At 37.4% G+C, this 9,625-nt stretch overlaps 2 non-coding genes and 1 pseudogene across 2 annotated transcripts; all 3 read left to right on the forward strand.

Annotated features, from left to right (window-relative positions):
- Positions 1-2,286: 2,286 nt before the first annotated feature.
- On the forward strand, positions 2,287-4,281 carry LOC138914591 (small subunit ribosomal RNA). The gene has a single exon (XR_011420426.1). It is a non-coding gene; the product is annotated as a small subunit ribosomal RNA (ribosomal RNA).
- A 623-nt stretch (positions 4,282-4,904) lies between these two features.
- On the forward strand, positions 4,905-5,083 carry LOC138914590 (5.8S ribosomal RNA). Its single transcript, XR_011420425.1, has one exon. It is a non-coding gene; the product is annotated as a 5.8S ribosomal RNA (ribosomal RNA).
- A 398-nt stretch (positions 5,084-5,481) lies between these two features.
- LOC138914589 (large subunit ribosomal RNA) lies at positions 5,482-8,235 on the forward strand (annotated as a pseudogene).
- Positions 8,236-9,625: the final 1,390 nt, after the last annotated feature.

Below are 9,625 nucleotides of genomic sequence, written 5' to 3' on the forward strand. Positions count from 1 at the left end.
TAAAATATACATTGACATACAAATATGGCTAGTTGTATGGATATGCCGTATTCATTATATGGATACGGCATATAGATTATATAAATATGACCAAAAAATATTTTATATTGATATGGCAAATAAAGAAATTACTTGAATATGGAAATAAAAGAAGTTATATTGATATGGAAGAAAATAATGAGTCATATAGATATGTTGGCATCAGTACGAAATATGCCCAATTTACATACACCGGGGCCGCAGTACGAAAAATACCCAATATTTAGACGTCGTGGCCAAAAACATATATAGGGAGGCAGTGCTCGCCGACCGTCCGTATTGTTCAAAATTTATGTTTATCATATTATTTTGGCAATGCTATATATAAATGATATCTTATACATATAATTCAATTATAGCGATATGGAAATACCATATTATATGTATAAAGAAAAAAAATGTATAATAAAATATACATTGACATACAAATATGGCTAGTTGTATGGATATGCCGTATTCATTATATGGATACGGCATATAGATTATATAAATATGACCAAAAAATATTTTATATTGATATGGCAAATAAAGAAATTACTTGAATATGGAAATAAAAGAAGTTATATTGATATGGAAGAAAATAATGAGTCATATAGATATGTTGGCATCAGTACGAAATATGCCCAATTTACATACACCGGGGCCGCAGTACGAAAAATACCCAATATTTAGACGTCGTGGCCAAAAACATATATAGGGAGGCAGTGCTCGCCGACCGGCCGTATTGTTCAAAATTTATGTTTATCATATTATTTTGGCAATGCTATATATAAATGATATCTTATACATATAATTCAATTATAGCGATATGGAAATACCATATTATATGTATAAAGAAAAAAAATGTATAATAAAATATACATTGACATACAAATATGGCTAGTTGTATGGATATGCCGTATTCATTATATGGATACGGCATATAGATTATATGGATATGACCAAAAAATAATTCATAAAGAAATTATATGAATATGGCAGAAATAATTGGTTATATTAATATGATCAAATAATACTTTATATAAAAAAGTGAATATCTTTGGTTGGGTGGCAAAGAGAATTAAATATGCCCGATATATAGACGTCGTGGCCAAAAACTACTATAGGGTGAAGTGCTTGTCTGTTGGTCTATATATATACATATAATATTTTATGCGTACACATTATTATTATAGATAGTTAATATCTATCGTATGGGTGGCAAACGGAATTAAATAATTTCGATATTTAGACGTCGTGGCCAAAAACTACTATAGGATGGTCAGTGGTTGTCCACCAATTAATTATTGAACAAACCATATGAATATCATATGCTGTTGTCAATATAATGTATATCAATAATAATAAAAAATAAGGATGGTACAGTAAGTAGTCCATCTACTATTGAACAAAATATATTATAATATATACTTTTGTTATCAATAGAACAACATATATTAAAATCAAAATATTATCCGTATAAATTTGTTTCTTAAATGAAATTAAGACTTGGCTACGCGGTTAATATTATAAACCCATGATAATAAGGTGAAACAGAGGTCAAGTTTCTATTATATATAGAATAACAAATTGTTTCCGACTTTTATCGTTAATCTTTGGTGGCAGGTATATATGATAATTTATATTAAATTATTATATCCCCTGTCGTTTGGGCACAGAGTATCGCTTGCCGGTACAATGTGTTTACAAAAAGCATTATAATAAAATATAATTGCAATATTAGTGATCAAAATAATTTCATATGCGCTCGGTTTTATATCATATATTACCAGAGAGTTATATGGAAAAGATAAATTTTAAATTTATCATCAAAATGCAAATGATTTAACTCAATATTTATATTGGTTAAACAAAAATTGTACATGTGTGGATACAATAATTATGTATGTTGAACTAAAATGATATTTTAGAATGAAATATGTATATATAATATAATAAAAACTTATAGAAAGAACAATATATATTGAAAATTGTGTTATAAAAAAGTTGTACTTTTTCTTTAACATCAATTATAAACTTGTTATATTAGTGGCGAAACAAGTAAAAATTAAAGAACGTATACGAATGCCATATAAAAATGGCCGTATTCGAATTAAAATAGAATTATTTCACAAAGCAAAAAAAAAAATATTGAATTAAAATCAATATTTAAGAAAAACCGAACATATAATATGGAAATAAAATCTATTATATTTATATTACTAATTTCTATTCAAAAAATATGAATGAAATATGAACGAAAACATTATTCTGGTTGATCCTGCCAGTAGTTATATGCTTGTCTCAAAGATTAAGCCATGCATGTCTAAGTACACACGAATTAAAAGTGAAACCGCAAAAGGCTCATTATATCAGTTATGGTTCCTTAGATCGTTAACAGTTACTTGGATAACTGTGGTAATTCTAGAGCTAATACATGCAATTAAAACATGAACCTTATGGGACATGTGCTTTTATTAGGCTAAAACCAAGCGATCGCAAGATCGTTATATTGGTTGAACTCTAGATAACATGCAGATCGTATGGTCTTGTACCGACGACAGATCTTTCAAATGTCTGCCCTATCAACTTTTGATGGTAGTATCTAGGACTACCATGGTTGCAACGGGTAACGGGGAATCAGGGTTCGATTCCGGAGAGGGAGCCTGAGAAACGGCTACCACATCTAAGGAAGGCAGCAGGCGCGTAAATTACCCACTCCCAGCTCGGGGAGGTAGTGACGAAAAATAACAATACAGGACTCATATCCGAGGCCCTGTAATTGGAATGAGTACACTTTAAATCCTTTAACAAGGACCAATTGGAGGGCAAGTCTGGTGCCAGCAGCCGCGGTAATTCCAGCTCCAATAGCGTATATTAAAGTTGTTGCGGTTAAAACGTTCGTAGTTGAACTTGTGCTTCATACGGGTAGTACAACTTACAATTGTGGTTAGTACTATACCTTTATGTATGTAAGCGTATTACCGGTGGAGTTCTTATATGTGTTTAAATACTTGTATTTTTTCATATGTTCCTCCTATTTAAAAACCTGCATTAGTGCTCTTAAACGAGTGTTATTGTGGGCCGGTACAATTACTTTGAACAAATTAGAGTGCTTAAAGCAGGCTTCAAATGCCTGAATATTCTGTGCATGGGATAATGAAATAAGACCTCTGTTCTGCTTTCATTGGTTTTCAGATCAAGAGGTAATGATTAATAGAAGCAGTTTGGGGGCATTAGTATTACGACGCGAGAGGTGAAATTCTTGGACCGTCGTAAGACTAACTTAAGCGAAAGCATTTGCCAAAGATGTTTTCATTAATCAAGAACGAAAGTTAGAGGTTCGAAGGCGATCAGATACCGCCCTAGTTCTAACCATAAACGATGCCAGCTAGCAATTGGGTGTAGCTACTTTTATGGCTCTCTCAGTCGCTTCCCGGGAAACCAAAGCTTTTGGGCTCCGGGGGAAGTATGGTTGCAAAGCTGAAACTTAAAGGAATTGACGGAAGGGCACCACCAGGAGTGGAGCCTGCGGCTTAATTTGACTCAACACGGGAAAACTTACCAGGTCCGAACATAAGTGTGTAAGACAGATTGATAGCTCTTTCTCGAATCTATGGGTGGTGGTGCATGGCCGTTCTTAGTTCGTGGAGTGATTTGTCTGGTTAATTCCGATAACGAACGAGACTCAAATATATTAAATAGATATCTTCAGGATTATGGTGTTGAAGCTTATATAGCCTTCATTCATGGTGGCAGTAAAATGTTTATTGTGTTTGAATGTGTTTATATAAGTGGAGCCGTACCTGTTGGTTTGTCCCATTATAAGGACACTAGCTTCTTAAATGGACAAATTGCGTCTAGCAATAATGAGATTGAGCAATAACAGGTCTGTGATGCCCTTAGATGTCCTGGGCTGCACGCGCGCTACAATGAAAGTATCAACGTGTATTTCCTAGACCGAGAGGTCCGGGTAAACCGCTGAACCACTTTCATGCTTGGGATTGTGAACTGAAACTGTTCACATGAACTTGGAATTCCCAGTAAGTGTGAGTCATTAACTCGCATTGATTACGTCCCTGCCCTTTGTACATACCGCCCGTCGCTACTACCGATTGAATTATTTAGTGAGGTCTCCGGACGTGATCACTGTGACGCCTTGTGTGTTACGGTTGTTTCGCAAAAGTTGACCGAACTTGATTATTTAGAGGAAGTAAAAGTCGTAACAAGGTTTCCGTAGGTGAACCTGCGGAAGGATCATTATTGTATAATATCCTTACCGTTAATAAAAAAATGTGTTAATACAAATTTAATACAAATTACCAATATATATATATATATACATAATAATTATAATAATAATTATACCAAAAATATGATCTTAAAAGTAAAAGATCAAATAAATTTCGAACAAGCAAATCGAAATATTGTAATAATATAATATTATTACAAATAAATTAAATAGAAACAAACATAAAATTCGAACAAGCAAATCGAATTATTAATATAATAAAATATATTTTATATATTTATTATAAACTTTTGTGTGTATATGGACCATAATATACACGCGTTGCGAGATGTATTGGCCAACTAATTTGATGATGATCATACATTGGATAATGCAACAACCTAAAATATACAATGTTGTACCTGGTTTCAGGTTAATGTTTTATATAAAATTATCAATATATATTAACAAACAAATGCCATTACAAATAATACTTTGATATATATTGTTTATATAAAACTAAGACATTTCGCAGCATTTATTTTAGGTATATAAATACATTTATTGAAGGAATTGATATATGCCAGTAAAATGGTGTATTTTTAATTTCTTTCAATAAAAACATATTTGACCAAATTTAAAACCAATATTATAAAACTCTAAGCGGTGGATCACTCGGCTCATGGGTCGATGAAGAACGCAGCAAACTGTGCGTCATCGTGTGAACTGCAGGACACATGAACATCGACATTTTGAACGCATATCGCAGTCCATGCTGTTATGTACTTTAATTAATTTTATAGTGCTGCTTGGACTACATATGGTTGAGGGTTGTAAGACTATGCTAATTAAGTTGTTTATACAAATTTTATAATAAAATTTTATAAGCATATGGTATATTATTGGATAAAAATAATTTAATTATTTTATTCATAATATTAACAAATATATGAAAAACATTATCTCACAATAGTAATTAAACTTTGAGAAAAACGAAGAGGAATATTTTCTTTTTCAATCAAATAATACTGAGAAATGTCTAGCATAAAATATTATCTAGAATTGTCTCTTATTAATGATTTGAAATATGAAAAACGTTGACAATATTATTATTCTTCGTTAATTCGTTACAAATAAATGCCATTAATATATATATACGTCAGCTTTAAACGAATTTAATAAAATGTTTTATCATTATATATAAAGAATTAATTGCAAATAAAAGTTATATACAACCTCAACTCATATGGGACTACCCCCTGAATTTAAGCATATTAATTAGGGGAGGAAAAGAAACTAACAAGGATTTTCTTAGTAGCGGCGAGCGAAAAGAAATCAGTTCAGCACTAAGTCACTTTGTCTATATGGCAAATGTGAGATGCAGTGTATGGAGCGTCAATATTCTAGTATGAGAAATTAACGATTTAAGTCCTTCTTAAATGAGGCCATTTACCCATAGAGGGTGCCAGGCCCGTATAACGTTAATGATTACTAGATGATGTTTCCAAAGAGTCGTGTTGCTTGATAGTGCAGCACTAAGTGGGTGGTAAACTCCATCTAAAACTAAATATAACCATGAGACCGATAGTAAACAAGTACCGTGAGGGAAAGTTGAAAAGAACTCTGAATAGAGAGTTAAACAGTACGTGAAACTGCTTAGAGGTTAAGCCCGATGAACCTGAATATCCGTTATGGAAAATTCATCATTAAAATTGTAATATTTAAACAATATTATGATAATAGTGTGCATTTTTTCCATATAAGGACATTGTAATCTATTAGCATACCAAATTTATCATAAAATATAACTTATAGTTTATTCAAATTAAATTGCTTGCATTTTAACACAGAATAAATGTTATTAATTTGATAAAGTGCTGATAGATTTATATGAATACAGTGCGTTAATTTTTCGGAATTATATAATGGCATGATTATCATTGATTTTTGTGTTTATTATATGCACTTGTAGGATTAACAATGCGAAAGATTCAGGATACCTTCGGGACCCGTCTTGAAACACGGACCAAGGAGTCTAACATATGTGCAAGTTATTGGGATATAAACCTAATAGCGTAATTAACTTGACTAATAATGGGATTAGTTTTTTAACTATTTATAGCTAATTAACACAATCCCGGGGCGTTCTATATAGTTATGTATAATGATATTTATATTATTTATGCCTCTAACTGGAACGTACCTTGAGCATATATGCTGTGACCCGAAAGATGGTGAACTATACTTGATCAGGTTGAAGTCAGGGGAAACCCTGATGGAAGACCGAAACAGTTCTGACGTGCAAATCGATTGTCAGAATTGAGTATAGGGGCGAAAGACCAATCGAACCATCTAGTAGCTGGTTCCTTCCGAAGTTTCCCTCAGGATAGCTGGTGCATTTTAATATTATATAAAATAATCTTATCTGGTAAAGCGAATGATTAGAGGCCTTAGGGTCGAAACGATCTTAACCTATTCTCAAACTTTAAATGGGTAAGAACCTTAACTTTCTTGATATGAAGTTTAAGGTTATGATATAATGTGCCCAGTGGGCCACTTTTGGTAAGCAGAACTGGCGCTGTGGGATGAACCAAACGTAATGTTACGGTGCCCAAATTAACAACTCATGCAGATACCATGAAAGGCGTTGGTTGCTTAAAACAGCAGGACGGTGATCATGGAAGTCGAAATCCGCTAAGGAGTGTGTAACAACTCACCTGCCGAAGCAACTAGCCCTTAAAATGGATGGCGCTTAAGTTGTATACCTATACATTACCGCTAAAGTAGATGATTTATATTACTTGTGATATAAATTTTGAAACTTTAGTGAGTAGGAAGGTACAATGGTATGCGTAGAAGTGTTTGGCGTAAGCCTGCATGGAGCTGCCATTGGTACAGATCTTGGTGGTAGTAGCAAATAATCGAATGAGACCTTGGAGGACTGAAGTGGAGAAGGGTTTCGTGTGAACAGTGGTTGATCACGAGTTAGTCGGTCCTAAGTTCAAGGCGAAAGCCGAAAATTTTCAAGTAAAACCAAAAACGCAATATATACAAATCAAGCTAATATAATATACTTGAATAATTTTGAACGAAAGGGAATACGGTTCCAATTCCGTAACCTGTTGAGTATCCGTTTGTTATTAAATATGGGCCTCGTGCTCATCCTGGCAACAGGAACGACCATAAAGAAGCCGTCGAGAGATATCGGAAGAGTTTTCTTTTCTGTTTTATAGCCGTACTACCATGGAAGTCTTTCGCAGAGAGATATGGTAGATGGGCTAGAAGAGCATGACATATACTGTTGTGTCGATATTTTCTCCTCGGACCTTGAAAATTTATGGTGGGGACACGCAAACTTCTCAACAGGCCGTACCAATATCCGCAGCTGGTCTCCAAGGTGAAGAGTCTCTAGTCGATAGAATAATGTAGGTAAGGGAAGTCGGCAAATTAGATCCGTAACTTCGGGATAAGGATTGGCTCTGAAGATTGAGATAGTCGGGCTTGATTGGGAAACAATAACATGGTTTATGTGCTCGTTCTGGGTAAATAGAGTTTCTAGCATTTATGTTAGTTACTTGTTCCCCGGATAGTTAGTTACGTAGCCAATTGTGGAACTTTCTTGCTAAAATTTTTAAGAATACTAATTGGGTCAAACCAATTAGTTCTTATTAATTATAACGATTATCAATTAACAATCAATTCAGAACTGGCACGGACTTGGGGAATCCGACTGTCTAATTAAAACAAAGCATTGTGATGGCCCTAGCGGGTGTTGACACAATGTGATTTCTGCCCAGTGCTCTGAATGTCAAAGTGAAGAAATTCAAGTAAGCGCGGGTCAACGGCGGGAGTAACTATGACTCTCTTAAGGTAGCCAAATGCCTCGTCATCTAATTAGTGACGCGCATGAATGGATTAACGAGATTCCTACTGTCCCTATCTATAGAGATAGATGTACCTCTTAAGGTAGCCAACTGAACGGACGTGCTTTTAGTCGTGCTGCTGACAGTCGGGTATTTTGTGTGGTGAATTCGCGAGTTTCGGCGCTGGAAAGCGTTTTAAAATTTGCGGTTTGTGAAGGTGAACGGCTGGGTGTAAGAATCGAGTTTGAAAAGTGAGGATAAGGGTGGAAATTCGCAGTTTTTCGAATTGGGAATTTTCCATTGCGCCACGTGCGTTGAGAGAGTGCGCTCTCGCGAGTGCTCTCTGGAGAGAGGCGTTAGGCACAAGTGCGGGATTTCTCTCGTACGATCAGCTGTGCTAGCGGGAGTGTGTACGGACTAAGTGGTTGGTGCCATTGCTAAGTGCTGCCAGATCGCTTGAAATATAATTTGGTGAGTTACTTTACTAAGTTATATTTTTGGGTGGTTGCCGATAGATGTCGTCCGCAATGGACACCATCGAGTCCGGAAGCGAGTCGGCGAGCAGTCGCAGTAGCAGCGCTACAGGTCGGGGTAGGGGTCGCCCTAGAGGGAAACGCGGCCATCAGGGGAAGACCCGCGATGCGTCGCGAGCCAAGGTGCCGGCTGTGGATGGGGCCTCTGGTGGCCCAGAGCCCGTTGTCGAGGAGGATCTTGATTCTCTCGAGATGCCGCCGCCTCCTGCACCCGCTGGTAGGCCCGTTGCCGCCCCTGGCCATACTCCTGACAATGATGCCACCGCATCTGCTGCCGCAAGGATCGCGGATGCTGCTGCCGCCAGGATCGCCGCTGCCGCCGCTGGAGCTGAGGTCGTTGTCCCCTCGCCCGTTGCTCACAAATCTGAGGACTTTGCCATGGAGGTTGTAAAAGCAGGCTCAGGCCGCGTCGCTGAAGAGCTGGCGGCGATAAGGGAGGCATTTGTGTTGCACTCCGCGGCCCGCCTCTCACAGAGCGCCATCAAGGAAGTGATGAGTATCACAGCGAGATACGAGGCGTTGATTTCCGCGCTGAATGTTCGGAACGCCGTGCTTGAAGACCGCTTTAAGCAGTCGGTTAAGACGCTCCCGCCGCCACCCCAGCGACCGGTTCCTGCTGCCACCGCGCCGTCTTATTCAGCTGCATACCCAAGCCTGCCCCAGCCCTCTGCTGCACCGGTCCCACTGCCGCGTAAGCCGCGGGAGACCTGGTCGGCAGTCGTGCACAGCGCGGACCCGAATATCTCGGGGAAGCAGCTCGCTGAGAAGGTGCGAAAGGAGATCGCCCCAGCGCTGGGTGTTCGCGTGCACGAGGTGCGAGGACTGGCACGTGGTGGTGCGGTCATACGTACCCCGTCTTCAGGAGAGCTGAAGCAGGTGATGGCCAACAAAAAGTTCCAGGAGGCTGGGCTGCAAATCAGCAGGACCCCGCAACTGAAGCCGAGGATTGAGATCCGGGATGTGGACACCGCCCACAAGCC

This window comes from Drosophila takahashii, unplaced genomic scaffold (assembly GCF_030179915.1).
Source record: "Drosophila takahashii strain IR98-3 E-12201 unplaced genomic scaffold, DtakHiC1v2 scaffold_43, whole genome shotgun sequence".
In the NCBI taxonomy this organism is placed as follows: Eukaryota; Metazoa; Arthropoda; class Insecta; order Diptera; family Drosophilidae; genus Drosophila; species Drosophila takahashii.